This window comes from Panulirus ornatus, chromosome 8, assembly GCF_036320965.1.
Source record: "Panulirus ornatus isolate Po-2019 chromosome 8, ASM3632096v1, whole genome shotgun sequence".
Taxonomy (NCBI): Eukaryota; Metazoa; Arthropoda; class Malacostraca; order Decapoda; family Palinuridae; genus Panulirus; species Panulirus ornatus.
The window spans coordinates 16,441,226-16,458,393 of record NC_092231.1 but is presented as its reverse complement, the minus strand read 5'-3'; the positions used below and the strand labels follow the sequence as shown (position 1 = coordinate 16,458,393).

Below are 17,168 nucleotides of genomic sequence, written 5' to 3'. Positions count from 1 at the left end.
CCATCGTACCCAAACCTAACTTGAGCTAGCTTCACCAAACCTATCGTAACCTAAACAACCCTAACTTAAAGAGGAAAAGGGCATATGGAAGGGAAGGAAAAGGAACAGAGAAGGAGAGAGAGAGAGAGAGAGAGAGAGAGAGAGAGAGAGAGAGAGAGAGAGAGAGAGAGAGAGAGAGAGAGAGAGAGAGAGGTGGAGAGACGAGAGGAGGTGGAAAGAGAGAGGTTGGGAGTGGAAGGGAGAGGTAAAATTGGGAGGAGAAAGGTGAGGGAGGGAGGATGGATGTTAGGAGGGGAAGGAACGGACGGGATGAAAGAGCTTCGTGGGAGAGGTGGGAAGGGATGGTAGTGGTACAAATGGGAGAAGAAAAGTGGGAGGAGGAGGAGACAAATGAGGAGGTGGCGGGGAAGGAAGGAAAAAAGTGGGGGAAGGGAGGAAAAAGATGATGAAGGGAGAAGAGAGGAGGGGAAGGGAGCGGAGAGTTGGCCGAACTCTGGTTAAGGATAAGGGGTGGTGAAGGGAGGAGGGAGGCGGTGAGGGTAGTAGAGAGTGGGAGGGGAGGAGAGAGGTATGGAGGGAGGGAGAGGTAAGCTGCCACGCACCACACTTAATCAGACTTAAGGATAATCTTGTAAGTGACGATGGGTGGAACGTGTGGTTTGGGGGAGGGAGGTGAAGGGTGAGGAGGAGGCTGGAGGTGGCCTCGGAAGCTGAAGCCTCGTAGACTGGAATCTCGCGGCCTGAAGTCTCGTGGGTGGAGACCTCAACGGATACGTCTCGTTGCTTGGATTCCCTCTTTAGCTGAGGTCTCGTACAGACCACTACAGGAACACCACGGCTCCCGCCACCGTCACCTCCTACCACAAGAGATCCCTCGTTTCCCTGGTTACGGTGCGACACAACCACATGGAGCCTCACACAAGCTGGTAATAAACCACTACGAGTACATCATCATCCCGACCATTGTGAGCATCATCAACAATACATGGACTGTATGTCAACCTCAACTTTTGTATCTGCGTAAAAGCTGTTTGATCCCCGTCTATTTTCCCCTTGTTCACTGTTGTATGTACGACGCGAAGTTCGGCCATTGGCTGCTATGACCTACATGGACCGTTATTACTATCATCATTGTGTTATTACACCTCGCATCAAGAAACTACCGGAGCAGCGACACCGGACCTTCTACCACGCCAGGACGAACCTCTCTCTCTCTCTCTCTCTCTCTCTCTCTCTCTCTCTCTCTCTCTCTCTCTCTCAGGCCCTTCATAACAAAGGAGGGAGCAAAATGCGTGTGACAAAGGACCCTTGATAACCTACCAAGCTACAACACCTGAAACAGTCCGACATAAGCCAAATGGGGTGGGGACCTGAGAGGGTGTCAGTCAGTTCTCAAGAACCAGTTCAACTTAATAGAAACCACTCCGCCACCAATCTACCAGAGAACTGCCTCACCGACCAAACCAAGAGCGTAGTTATGCACCTCGATCTGGCCCCCAATTTTCTTGTCCCGTGCCCTAATGCCTCACTAAGACCCCGAACCTCTTCCCTGTTATTCGGTTCACCCAACTTCTCGGTGTCGCTTTGGACGATAAACTAAGCTGGAAGGAACACGTCAGAACCATTACCGAGTCCTCCAGCCGCCGTCTTTGTAGGTTCAAGACGGACTCCCTGTACCTGAACCCAAGAACATCTACACAACTTTCATTCTTCCCGAACTCACTTGCGACTCTGGGTTCCTTGGTCCTCCATCCTCACCACGAGACGATAGATGCTACTAGAAAAGGCGCAGAACCAGGCATGAAGAATATCCTCGTTTCCCCTTACACCACGTATGAAGGTGCTAAGCAAAATGCTCCTCCTCCCTCTCAAATCAACAAATGGACCTTACCCAGTGGCTCGGGAAGGAATCACCCTACCTTTCACGTCACTGTTACTTCCTCCTACCAGAGATCTCTTGTTCTCTACTTTGCAGTTCGGAACTACAGTCGTTGCGAACTCATCCGGGTTCCTTCAGACCGCTTGCAAGAACATCCCTGTCCCAACCACCGTAAAACATCAGTAACTTTTGTTACTTGTATAAAGCCTGTCACTTCAACACCCACCTCCTGTGTACGACACAAGCACGACCTCGGATATAATGTTGTGACCCTTAGGCACGATGGGACAACCCTTAGGTCTTTAGGTAAGACTTTTGGGAAGATGGCCTTCTCTATGACCTCAACATTTACGGTCAGGTCAAAGGCCAGGTGAACATACCCAAGGGCCGTAGTACCTTCATGCTCAAAGGAGTAAGAGAGAAGCACTCACATAGCGTCCCAGAATACATTAAAGGTATCAAACATACGAGAAAAAGTAGCGCATGTTTAAACGAGGCGTCAGGAACGTTAACTAAACGGCAGAAAAACGTTGGCAGAACAGACAGCAAACATTTCCAGGCGGAGTGGAACGTTAGGCATTTCCACGAAGACCGCATGAGGAGGTACAAGACACCAGAGAGCCGACAGGAGTGTGCATGGGAGAATTTCGGATCAACAAGGGGGTGCATGGGGGAAATATGATAATGGGATTACATCAAGAGTACAGGAGGAGAAAAAAATAATCAGAGAACAGAAGACATGATGGTCTGTGGCGAGGCTATCATCAGCTGCCGGAGGAATTGTAACGGAATTCTAAATTCCTAATTCATAGATGGGAAAAGCATACCAAGGCAGAAGGGAGTGAAGCAGCTGTCTCCCTCTCAGGCTCCACACACTCTAGTTGAAGCTTGTGAGGAAGTAGACTGCCGGTTATCATGGTATTAAAAGGCCCTCTTAGAACCCCCGCACACACACAGACACACACACACACACTCTGGCTAAAAGGCCTGTGAGGAAGTAGGGGACTGACCATCATGCTGGTAAAAAGTCCCTCTCAGACTCGTGAAAGGGTCCCATGGCTTGTTGCCAGACTCCACACACACACACACACACTGCTGGAGTAATCCTATCTACCGGCCGAACATCCCACACAGGTGTTTTAAGGCTTCCTGCACTGGGGGCGAAAAAAAAAAACCCACCCTTCGTGCCGTCAGCACGGATCACGACACAACTTTAAAAGGCTCCACCCAACATGCAAAGGGCCCCCCGCCCTCCCTCACCATTTTGAAAAAATTTCGCCACTTTTTTTTGAAGACCTTCAGCCATTTAAAGGCTTCCCTCGCCTATTCACACAGATACCTATATAATGGCTGACAAGGAATTACTTCAAAGTCCTCCACACCGTAAAACCGACCCGTGCGCGGCTAAAACTCCTCCGTCTCCATCGCTAAAACGATTTCTAATTCCCTTTAAAAGCCCAATTACCATTCAGAGATCTTCCTAAAAACCCCTTTGAGAAGAACCCCGTAGTAACTCACACCGTCCTTGGAATGAAAAGGCCTCACGGACGTTTAGAATGAAAAGGCCTCACGGACGTTTAGAAGCAGGACTAACGTTAAAAGGCGCGCTAGACACAAGGGGGGAAAAAGGACGAAGGGGTTGGCCACGGGCAGCCAAGCGGGAGGGCCATGTGAGCCGTGTTTCCCCCGGCCAGCCCCCAGCCTCGCCCAGTAAGGTGAGACATATTGGTGGGAGTGAAAATGTGTGTCACTAAGAGGATGGGAGTCACTCAACTGAGTCAGGGCGAGAGTGAGTGTGCGGGGGGGACCCAGGAACCGCAGGCCGGTTGCTCTGAGAGAGAGAGAGAGAGAGAGAGAGAGAGAGAGAGAGAGAGAGAGAGAGAGAGAGAGAGAGTATATACATACCTACCACGAGCAGGGGTAGGGCTAGCGTGAAGCGCTCGCCGTACGTCTTGCGTGACCAGTAAGACTATCCCCCTCCCTCAGCGGCCACCTACCTGCATTACGTAATTAGCTGTTCTGGGCTCGTCTGGGAGTGACCTCATTCACCCCTGTCTAGTTTTCTTTTAAACGTTTCTGTAGTTGTCCCAAGCACGTTTTTTTCAAATCTCCAGGTAGTATACAATATACAATGGTCGCTCCAGCCTCCTGGTTGGGCAGTGGCATGTACAATCTTAGGCTGGTATATTTTCCTGTATGCTCTACGGTATACTTGAAGACGTGATACCTTTGTATCTTCCTTGCCAAGAGGTGAGACTCTCAGGCTCAGCATATCTCCTTTTATACCCTTGATTTGCTGCCATGGGTAAATGATCACACGTCTTGCTCTTCTCTCTAGAGTGGAGGACGGGTGAGGCAGGCGCCAGAGGCTGAGGAGAGGACCTAACCTAACTCGAGGACAGGTGAGGCTAGCACCAGAGGCTGAAGAGAGGACCTGGCCTAACCCGAGGACAGGTGAGGCAGGCGCCAGAGGCTGAGGAGAGGACCTGGCCTAACCCGAGGACAGGTGAGGCAGGCGCCAGAGGCTGAGGAGAGGACCTGGCCTGACCCGAGGACAGGTGAGGCAGGCGCCAGAGGCTGAGGAGAGGACCTGGCCTAACCCGAGGACAGGTGAGGCAGGCACCAAAGGCCGAGGAGAGGACCTGGCCTAACCCGAGGACAGGTGAGGCAGGCGCCAGGCACCACTTCGAAAGGTAATAGGTTAATTCCCATCCAATATTTCTCATTCACCTGCGAGATATCTCGACACTCAGGGCAGATGTGCAGACTTGGAGATGATACAAAGAAGAAATCCGGTCCATCTCCTACAGCCAGGCTTTTCCTTTCAGTAATAAATACCAATATTTGCCCTGATCTCTCGGCTCTTTCTGATGTTGACTTATTCTGTTGGCAGCGACGGAGACAGAGAGGTAGGTGGGGGAGTTGAGGCAATACACGATGAAATACAGCGTCTGGGAGGGTTGACACCGCCACTCGTGTCATGGTGAAGGTAACAAGGTTCAAGTCCAGTATTTAAGACGAATATAACTTGACCATCACATTGTACGAGGTGTACAAAACGGTTACATTTCACGCCAGGCAAATACATTAGTCCAAAGGTTCACCAGCTGCGTGGAATCTCGGTTTCATTCACCAAAGGAGCCACAGAATAAAGGTCAAAGCAGCAGAACCCAGGTCAGGCAAGTCATGAACCAACACATGACAGATAGATAAGATATGAAGAAGGTTTAGGATAATGGAGCAACACAGGAAGAGGTTCTGACACTAAGATGGCAAAGAAGGTACAAGAAAATGAAGCAACGTAGGAAGAGGTTCTGACACATAGCTTCCTATGTCATGAGAAACAGGATCTGTGTCGCATCGAGACCTAACACAGCTCAACAATAGACAGACACATTGAAAATCTACTCAACATAGCTCAGTGGATCACATGATAAAAACAACGACGTTTCATTTAGTACAATGTATATGACAAATGACAAACGAAAGCTTAATACAGTAAGCCACGAGAGCGCTACAAGATACAGTCAGCCACGTGAGCGCGACAAGATACAGTCAGCCACGTGAGCGCTACAAGATACAGTCAGCCACGAGAGCGCTACAAGATACAGTCAGCCACGAGAGCGCTACAAGATACAGTCAGCCACGTGAGCGCGACAAGATACAGTCAGCCACGAGAGCGCTACAAGATACAGTCAGCCACGAGAGCGCTACAAGATACAGTCAGCCACGAGAGCGCTACAAGATACAGACAGCCACGTGAGCGCTACAAGATAGTCTGCCAAGAGAACACTACAGGATACAGCCAGCCAATATAGCATTAATGACACAGTAAGGCAGTATAAGTAAGCCAAAAGAAAACTACATAAGAGAAAGCTACAAAATACAGTCAGCCAAGAGAACGAAACAAGATACAGCTAGCCAACATAACACTATATGACACAGTCATGCAAGAGAACACTACAATATACATCACTCAAGAGAACACTACAATATACATCATCCAAGAGAACACTACAATATACATCACTCAAGAGAACACTACAATATACATCATCCAAGAGAACACTACACTATACATCACTCAAGAGAACACTACAATATACATCATCCAAGAGAACACTACAATATACATCATCCAAGAGAACACTACAATATACATCAACCAAGAGAACACTACAATATACATCATCCAAGAGAACACTACAATATACAGTCACCCAAGAGAACACTACAAAATACAACTGGGTTAAATAACATCTCTCATATAAAGAATGACATGCATCTTGTTATCAACTTTATCTCCTCAGGAAGGAAAGAAATAAGGAAAATAAATTCCAATGAGATGCATACATACAAAGGGATTCAGGTCAAATAACCAACAGAGACACAGAGCCTTGGTCAAACAATCGGTCGAGAGTATGTTAGGTAAGTAATAGGGTAACAATGTCTATGGCAATTAAGGATAAACAGCAGGAGGTGCCAGTTCAGACAACCGATGAAACTACTGTCCTATAGCCAACAAGCCTATTGTATCTAGTTCATGCAATCAGAGAGCTTTTGTATCGAATACAAATTCATCTAAAGACCAAAAAGTTTAGGCCAAAAGGCCATGTAATCCATGAAGAAAGAATCCAAGTGTGGCAAGGCGGACCTTAAGAACTCCAGACAGACAAACAACACAAAAGAATGATACGTGACCTCCAAGAAGAGACAGAATCTACAACAGACAGACACACACGACCCTATGAACCGTGGAAACGGTCATGTGTCTATGGTGAGCCAGATTTAAAGAAGATCCTCCACATTCACACGATCAGACAACTCTATCTATACCAGCACAGAGAGAGAGAGAGAGAGAGAGAGAGAGAGAGAGAGAGAGAGAGAGAGAGAGAGAGAGAGAGAGAGAGAGAGAGAGAGGAAGTGGACACCTACAACCCCACCTGGGGACAACAATCACAACCCAACAGAACAACAGAATTACAGAACTTGGCATAAAAAAGACAGAGTCACTCTGCTGTGGTAACTTGGTTAAGGCAATGTGTGAAAGGCCGCCAGGGGCCCTCCAGCTTGGCTTACACATCTAGCTAGTAGTCCACTTACTCCAGACCTCTGCCCCGGGCCCTGCACCCCATCACCACCACCACCACCGCCCCGGGTCCTGCACCCCATCACCACCACGGGTCCTGCACCCCATCACCACCACCACCACCACCACGGGTCCTGCACCCCATCACCACCACCACCACCACCGCCCCATCACCACCACCGCCCCGGGCCCTGCACCCCATCACCACCAACACCACCGCCCCGGGTCCTGCACCCCATCACCACCACCACCACCGCCCCGGGCCCTGCACCCCATCACCACCACCACCACCACCACCCCGGGTCCTGCACCCCATCACCACCACCACCACCACCACGGGTCCTGCACCCCATCACCACCACCGCCCCGGGCCCTGCACCCCATCACCACCAACACCACCGCCCCGGGTCCTGCACCCCATCACCACCATCACCACCGCCCCGGGTCCTGCACCCCATCACCACCATCACCACCGCCCCGGGTCCTGCACCCCATCACCACCATCACCACCGCCCCGGGTCCTGCACCCCATCACCACCACCACCACCCCAGGTCCTGCACCCCATCATCCTTGCCTTGAGTCCAGCATCCCATCACCACCGCCCCGGGTCCTATACCCCATCAACACCGCCTCAAGTCCTGCACCCCACCACCACCGCCCCGAGTCCTGCAGACAGGACCGGACATGGACCTGACTCCTATACCCCACCAGAAGAGATCCTTGTAAGGTACAGGATACCCACATCGGAAAGTTTAAAGAAAACGGAAGAAAAGGTGACCTAGGGGGGGAACTGATTTACTTCCTCGGTGTGATACTGGGACTGTAACTGTGTGACACGGTCCATATAGGGCCGGGGAGTCGACCCTCATAGACCTGTGCCATAGTTTCACTGGAGGTGGGAGCATGTCTGCCGACGATGGCCCGAGGGAGGTGTGCGGCATGAGCAGGTCATACCGACGCCGGAGATAACGAAGCTGTATCAGTCAGGACGGGCGTGACCGAACCTAGTGGGCCAGAAAGTGTCCTAAGGATGCCCAAGTGGGAGTCTGACCTCAAAGGATTGAATCTCTCTCTCTCTCTCTCTCTCTCTCTCTCTCTCTCTCTCTCTCTCTCTCTCTCTCTCTCTCTCTCTCTCTCTTTCCGAGAGAAACATTAACTCTTTTTTCTTCTTTTTTCTCCGCCAATGCCAGAATCATGAACCTAAAACGTAATTCCTGTGTATATATGAAATGAGAAACTGGACATTGTGAATACGGAACGCCAGGGAGCAATTGGTAATCAAGACATACTAAATCCGAACCAGTCAACTGGTCGAGATGAGATCTGTTACGAGGAAGTGATCCCGCGTCTCGTGGTATCACCGAGCCCGGGTCCTTCTACCTCACGGTGGAGTCCAGTGTGGCAGTCGTGGCTGTTAAACTAGTCGCCAAGGTTTCCCTGCTCACGCCATCCTGTAACATTTTCCACGGCAGTATGCTTCCCCCCATATAACATGGCGTTGTTTTTTCTTTTCTTGTAAGGCGGTTGAGCCGGAAGGTGTGGTGGGAGAGGAGGTTCCCCCTGCTTTATCAACTTGTTTCCCTCCAACAATTTAAAGTCTAGTCGGTAAATGACCTCGTCATGGACCATCAGGTCTCCTGTTATCTGTCCCAATTTACTCACCCCTCACTCCCGCCCTAGTGTTTTACCCCTCACTACACTGGTGTCTCTTGCTGTGGTGAAAGAAATGGATGAACAAATAGCATTTTCCTTCACCAAAATGTTCATCTAGTAACTGCAAGATGGAAAACTACTAAACAACCCAAAGCTCGAGCAGGTAATCCATATTCAGAAATACACAACATATACGACTCACAATAAGAACTATAAATCTTACTTCGGGTTGTAGATAAATGCTGGAAAATAAATACAACCCTGCATTATATGTTACATTTCTACAAAGATTTTTTGATTTTTGAAATCAATAACTACGAATTCATGCTGAACCAGATCTCGGATATCTACGATCACATGATAATCATACCTGGGATTCAAACAGACTTTCAGATGTTGTTAAACTTAAAGACCTCAAAAAAGCTCTCGACAAATGACCACGTCAGAGGTCATTTGTTTACACCACACGGCGCTGCTCGGCAGCTATCACTGTCTGTTGATATACCTGTAGCAGCGGTGGATGGAGAGGAGTCATCTGCTCTATTATCCTGTCCCCATCTACCGTGATTGGTAGGGAAGGAGGAGCCTTCATCTCTATTTTCCTGTCCCCATCTCTGTAGATTAGGAATGTAGGGTATTACTTTTATCATCCGGCAGATAAGCTCGTTATAGACCTCCAGGGCTTTGTTATCCGTCCTTCCCATGTACCTCCGCTCGTCCCCGAGCGTAAATAATGTTTTCTGTCTCCTCCCTCACTATCACTGCCACTACTCTTCCTCCGTCCTTCTACTTAATGTTACTAACAACGTTTCTTATATTAATGCACCTTTATCTTTCTAATGCTCCTCAAATTTTCGAACGTCCCTTTTTCACTCTAATGCTCCATCGTCTTTCACATAATCCTGTTCTACTCAAACGTACTTTCATCTTTCTTATAATTCTCGAGACCCTGTCCTTCTAATGGACCCCCCCTTTTTTCCTAATGCTTCTCTTCCGTTCTCATGCTCTTCCATTTCCCTAACTCTGGTGCACCCCGACCACAACAGTCCTCCATCTACCGGTCCTCCAACCACTCACGGGCGTCGCACCTCTCCATCCTTCACGTCTACCAGATCCACTCCTCCGCCTCTTCTCCCTGCTGGCTCGTCTTCTCCTCTCCCTCCCTTGGTCTTCAGTACCAGCTCCACGTACCGTGTCCCTCTCTTTCCTCTTGACCATCTTCCTTCTTCCTCTTGTCCTTACTCCTTGTACATTTCCCTTCCCTTCCTTTTTGTTTCCTGCTCCTTCCCTCTCGATACTTTCCCGTCCCCTCTCCCCCGGCGGCGGCGTCACGCGCCTCCAACGGCCTCTAAAAGCCTACAACGGTAGCCAAGAAAATGAGTCTGGGAAGGTTCCAAATGGTTAAATAATGTGAGGAAGTAGCGAGTCTACCCTCCAGCCCTCCTGCTCCCCCACTCACTCTCCTAGCCACAGCCCCCCCACCACTTCCAGTGTCCTCCCCAGCCCTATACACACACCACAGACCATACAGTCCCCAGCATTTCCTGAACCCTCATCAGCCCTACCCGTACCAGAGACCCCATGTTTCCATGGGCTCTCCCCAGCACCATGGGTCTTCCTTCCGCAACACATCCCACTTACCTCACTCTCCAAGTTATAGTCTCCTCCGTACCATAGTCCAGATCGCGTCTCTTTCCGTCCCCAGCCCTTAACAGCCCATAATGACCCTCCTCCATTGGCTGCCTCAGCCCTGCTGCTACCCGTATCCAGGGCCCCCAGCCCTGCTACACCCAGCCAGACCCAGCATGTATAACTCCGCCCATCTCCATAACTACGTCTTCAGTCTTCAACATATTAAGACTTATTATTATCAACTCAACCCCATCTCATCATCTAACTCGATTCCAACACAAAGCATAACTCAGCGCCATCATAAACTCTTATCCAAAACACAGTATCTAACTTGCCTTAAAGTGACAATCCACCTTTAACTTTTCTATGTAACGCATTCCAGTTTACCAGTGTTTCCCTTCAGTATATCCACCTTACAACCCATAACTTCCACAACCAGCACCATTAGTTTCCTGCTCCCCACCCCCCCATCAAGCGTACTCAGTCCGACCTCCCACCACCACGGCTGGCACAAAAGCATTTCTAGTGCCAACAAAGTATGAGGAGCGCTGACAGTGCCAAGAAGGCATCAGGAGTGTTAGCAGTGCCAACAAAGCACCAGGAACGTTGACAGTGCCAACAAGGGGCCAGAAACGTTGACAGTGTCAACAAGGCATCAGAAACGTTGATAAGTGTCAATAAGGCATCATAATACAACAGAGCCGGAGGCACTCCATGAGGGAGTTATGCCACCAGGTGAGTGTCAACACAACATAATTGTCACGAGAGAGAGAGAGGAAGGGGGAAGAGGGCCTCTCACCCCTCTCCACTCTCTCCTGCTGTTTCCAGGATGATGCACGCCTGTCTCCAGTCTGCATGTGTGCAAGGGACACAGTCATTCTGGTACTGTCACACTGTGAACTGGCTTCATGAACCCGTGAACTGGTACTATAAACCCATGAACTGGTACCATGAACCCGTAAACTGACTTCATGAACCCATGAACTGGTACCATGAATCCGTGAACTGGCTTCATCAACCCATAAACTGTAACTATAAGCCCATGAACTGGTACCATGAACCAGTGAACTGGCTTCATGAACCCGTGAACTGGTACCATGAACCCATGAACTGGTACCTGGAGGGGAATAAGCCGTTTGTGGTCTGTACATAGAAGGGATATTCGGTTACGGCTGAAGTCTGTTTCATTCTCACGTTACAGGACGTTGAGAATAGCCGACCTTACAGCATCCGGATATCCGGATAAACGGAATGCTTCACTGAACATCCGGTTAACTGGAGGCAAGCCCAGCGGACTGGAGCATAGATATGGATAGCACTTGTAGTTAAATGGTATGTTCAGATGTAAGGCAGAGGGGGAGATGAATGGAAGGCATAAATAAATAGCACGTACAGATAAACATCATCTGGAGATAAATGGCACGTATAGATAACTTTGAACGCCCAGTTAGACAGCATGTATAGATTAATGGCAGGTAAAGTTATAGGTTACATGCCGATAAATAACTTGTATAGGAAAAAAATATTAAGTATATACATAAAGGGCAGCTATAGATCAAGGGCACACCATAGATGCATCACTAAGACCTATCGCACGTAATGATATCTATTAAGTATAGATGAATGACGTGGCATGACGAATGGCACGTATAGATAAATAGCACATACAGATAAATGACACGTCCAGGTGAATGGCAAGTACAGATAAATAACTCTAATGGATACGTGTCACATAAAGATCAATGGCAGGCTTGAAAAAAGAAAAAAAAAAAAAAAGAACCAGGGCGGGGCAAGCCAGAGACATGCCACAGTCAGATGAGAGAGAGAAGCTACGAGACACAGTGTTACCAGAGAGTAGGTGTATCTTGAGATACAGTCGCTATTTAAGTGGAACCTGACGTGCATGTGGAACCATCTGTATGGCTCATCCCCCTCCCTCCACCACTGTGAATGCCTCCACTGCCTATGTCCCCACAGAGATTAGCCGCAGTGGAAGCGCCCCCCACTACGAATGGCTCCTCTGCTCTGAGAATTCCCCCTCACTACCACCCCACTACGCAAAGGAGCGACGGGGCCATTGTAACTGTGCCGTTAAAATGATGGATTAAGAAGGAAGGAAAATAGGAGTGGTGGCAGTGACCACTGTAGGAAGTGATGGTGGGCAGTGACAACAGCAGCCGCAGAAGAGTGGTGTTGGCAATGACAGCAGTGGTGCAGTGGTGAGGGCAGTACCAACACCAGTTCAGTGATGGTAGCAAAGACATCAGACATTCTGTGGTGGTGGTGGCAGGGACACAGTACAGTAGTGTAATTGTGGTGGTGGTATTGACAACAATATTGGCAGTGATACCAGCAGTACAGTGTTTGGTGGTGGTAGTAAAAACGAGGTTGGTAGTGACTCCAACAGTACAGTGGCGGTGGTAATGACAACAGCATTGCAGAAGTCGTGGTGATAGTGACAGTACTGGTGGCAGTGACAACGTCGGCGGTAGTAACAAACGGTGGTGATAGTGACACCAGCAATACGGCGGTGGCGGTGTCAACTCGTGGTGGTAGTGACAACAGTGGTGGCAGGAGGAGGATCAAGGAGCCAGCACCAACACCCTGATCAACCCGACTTTAAGCTGTACATACTTGGTACCCCCCCCCATCACCACCACCACCCATCATCCCGCCCCAGTAACACCCATCCCCCCCCCGGCAGCAACCTCTCCCCAGCCCCCTTCCTTAGTATGACTCCCCATTCCTGTCATAATCCCACCCCAAATGCCATTAACCCTCTCCCTCTTCTCCATACTACCACTAACCCTCTCCCTCTTCTCCACACTATCACTAACCCTCTTCCTCCTCTCCATACTGCCACTGATCATCTCTCTTCCCCTTATTGCCACTAACACCTCCCTCTTCTCTATATTACCGCCAACCTTCTTCCTTTTCTTTATTTCGCCACTAACCGTCTCCCTCTTCGCCATACTGCCACTAACCCCCCTCCCTCTTCTCCACACTGCCACTAACCCCCCTCCCTCTTCTCCACACTATCACTAACCCTCTCCCTCTTCTCCATACTGCCACTAACCCTCTCCCTCTTCTCCACACTATCACTAACCCCCCTCACTCTTCTCCATACTGCCATTAACCCTCTCCCTCTTTTCCACACTCCTATCACCCTTTCGGTAAACAAAGTAGATGATGAACGGTAAGTACAGTCTGGCAGAGACAGACAAACAGACAGACAGTAGAGAGACAGACAGACAGGCAGACAGACAGTAGAGAGACAGACAGACAGGCAGACAGACAGTAGAGAGACAGGCAGACAGTAAAGAGACAGACACAGTAGAGAGACACAGACAGTAGAGAGACAGATAAACGGTCAGACAGACAGTAGAGAGACAGACAGACAGTAAAGAGACAGACACAGTAGAGAGACAGACAGACAGTAGAGAGACAGACACACACACGCAGAAGCCCGAGCGTCTGCAGGAGGTGGGAAGCCTCAGGTTAACTTCAGGAGTGTGTGTGTGTCGTACGAGGACCCTGGGAGGCGACTCTGGCAATGGTGACCTAGCACAGGAGACCTACGGTACAGTGCGAGTCCTCAGGGTTACAGAAGTGTCTGGGTACACCTCACTCATCACTGGTGTGCGGCAGTGAGTGAGGTAGGTACGCCAGACACGCACGGGCATGAGTAAGTTAAGACTTCACCAACCGTACGACTCATGAGTCACGGGTGTGAGTCCAAACTGATTTGTGGTAACTATCTGTGTGTAACGGTGAGAGAGCACTCGTGTTGCCCCGTTTCTGAACCATTTCTTATATGTACCGAGTCTTTTACTCCTATCTTCGCACACACACACACACACACACACACACACACACAAACACCATTTATCGACCAGCCCTAACGGGAGGATGAACACCTGGTTTGGGCGTGGGTTAAGCGCCACATCCAAATTTCATGCCCATGAGGGCCAGACCCTTTGCTGATTCGTGTGTGTGTGTGTGTGTGTGTGTGTGTGTGTGTGTGTGTGTGCGTGGGTGTGTGCGTGGGTGGGTGGGTGGGTGCGTGCGTGCGTGCGTGTGTGTGTGTAACGTCTTCGTGTAAGTTTGTGTTACATTTCGCCATCATACCTCCTCGCCTGTGCCGCCCTAGCGAGGTAATACCAGGCACAAACGGCTGAGCCTTCGAGGAGGATTATCCTTGCCTCTGTGTCTATGATCAAAATGTGATACAAGAGGAGGGGAAGAGTTCCAGCCTCCCGCTCTCTCTCCCTCCCTCTCCTCTCTCTCTCTCTCTCTCTCTCTCTCTCTCTCTCTCTCTCTCTCTCTCTCTCTCTCTCTCTCTCTACCTCTCTCTTCGTCTCATTGCGCGACCCATACACGAGGTATAAAGTGGTCAGGAGGCCATCTATTTTTTTTTAGATTCGTGACTTCCATATAGACAATACTTTAGTCAACATAACCGATAAATTCCTGCCAGATAATGGAATGTTTGGCGAGATCTCTGAGCAGACACGAGGCCGCCCGCTCGGACGGCGGGGCCTGTCATGTGCTCATCTCGTCCAGATGGGTCGGGGTCACGCCACCACCTACTCCGCCTCCTCCTCCGTCACGATGCGTCTGACCAACACGACCGCCGCCGTCCTGACGCATCGGTCCCTCATCCCCTCCCGCGTCCCGGCACGGATCCCGCCAACACCACCTCCGCCACTCAACTACAATAACAACAACAACCATAACAACAGTGTGATGCCAAACACTCAGCTGGGGGGGGTCTCATCACTACAACCTTTCACGTCTCACGGACCCCGCCCTTCATGGACCTCACCTCTCACGGGCATCGACACTCGCCTACCCATCCGTCACGGACAGCCTCTCAGCACAGACCCTGCTCCTCACTGATCCAGCCTGTATCGGACCCTACCCCTCTCACAGACCCTTCACGGACCCGTTCCCCTTTTACTAGTAAAGTTATAGATTACAAGACTAAAGTAACACCAGAATTCGTCAATGTAAGGACTATCAATCAATACCTCTGATTCACAGCAGGGCAAATAAGCCACATATAGAAGGGAATCTACTCATCTAAATTTCGTAACTGCAAGACTATATATCCTTGTTCGCTTCAGGTTTCAGACCCTCACCTGGTGGAGTTCACAGCTGCAGCAGTACTCTGTGTACCGTATCCAACCCACACTTTCTTATACACCTTCCGAGGCTTCCGTCTTAGCTCTTTCCCCGCTGGATGTTGTGATGGGAGGGAGCGAGAGGCCATTACGAGGTGTCTTCATCCGGCTCTGTGACTGATAAGAAAATCTAGATAGCAATACTGTCGTCCTTCACCTCACAACCTCATCGTGGACCATTCATCAGGTCCACCTGTTATCTGATCTTCCCATGCACAATACACATGGACCCCATACACACACACTAGTCTCTATACTTGCCGTTGCTATCACTGGACCCCATCGTACAAACACTGTGTTCTCCTCCGTGATAATGATCATCCCCCCACACACACATCACAATGACCGCATTTTTATGACATCCAGTCCACTGTAAGTAAGCTATAATAATTTTTTTTTTCTCTTTTGAGGACTCTAAGCTCAGCTTCGTTTAGACTGATGTCTTCACGGTTGAGGAATTTAAGATAATTGAAATATACGACAGAATTATAAAAATTTCTTTCAGGGAGATGATTGATTCAGAGAAGCAGGAACGTGGGTGATAATACAGAGCCTTGAGGAACACCAGTGGTAAGAGGAAAGCAGTGGAAAGTCGCTCGGAGGAACACCACTAGTAATAGGATAGCAGTGGAAAGTCGCTCCATCGACAACGACACCAACTGAACGTCTTAGATGCCAGAGAGGACACTATGCATCAGAGAACAGAGAAGAGCAGAGATACCAAAAAAAAAAAAAAGGAAGGAATTTAAGAAGCAAAGACTATACTGCCACACCCTGCCAAATGTTGCTGGAAGTGTCGAGGGCGACGACAAGAGCTTCAGCAAAGTTCTTAGAGAGAGAGAGAGAGAGAGAGAGAGAGAGAGAGAGAGGAGGGATGAGGGGGAGGAGGACCAGAAACGCTAAATAATCCTAATAAAAGTAAAATGTCCTAAAAAAGTAGTTTTTCATTTTACTGTTTATCTTACAAAAAAAGGTAGATCTTTAGATTGTTTCTCTATTTTACATTTACATAATTCTACCTCATTTAATATTCTTTTTAATACTTTGACAGTCTACCATAAAACACTGGAATATTGGCGAGACAGAATGAGATATACATATATATATTTCACACATAAATATTCATCAATATCTTCATGAATATCTCATTTCTTATATATTTTGTGGAGAAGAACGATATTTTCTCTCTTCTTGAACGTTAGATATTGGCTATCTGTTTCTTCATGAATGTTTTAGATAACCAGAATTTTTTTTTTTTAAACCGTCGGACACAGTTTTAACTTACTGGATGCGAAATTCGACCATTTTTTGCGAACGTTATGTTAATGAACGTTATACGACTGAAAATATGTCAAATGTAACTGAAGACTCATTACTGAATCAGCCACACCATTATTTTTTTTTCTTAAATCAATCAAAATAACGTCACGTCTAAAATTCTGATGCATTCCACAGGGGCGGCCTCACCCTGTGATGAACTGTATTTCAGAATCGCTGATCAGTCTAACATACTCCATCTTACAGGGACGATTTGGATACTAATTTCTAATTCTAAGAATAAGTGATACGAGAGTCACTGTCTAGAAACTATCTTAATGCTCCAACTAATAATGATGATAATGATAATAATAATAACAATAATAATGGTAATAATAATAATAATGATAATCATAATGATAATGATAATAATAATAATAATGATAATAATAATGATAATAATAATATTAATAA

The 17,168-nt window shown here is 48.5% G+C and overlaps 1 protein-coding gene across 1 annotated transcript in view; it reads right to left on the bottom strand.

The window, feature by feature from the left end:
* Positions 1 to 17,168, bottom strand: part of LOC139749848 (solute carrier family 4 member 11-like) — an 898,465-nt gene that overhangs the window by 378,830 nt on the left and 502,467 nt on the right. The window lies entirely within an intron of this gene.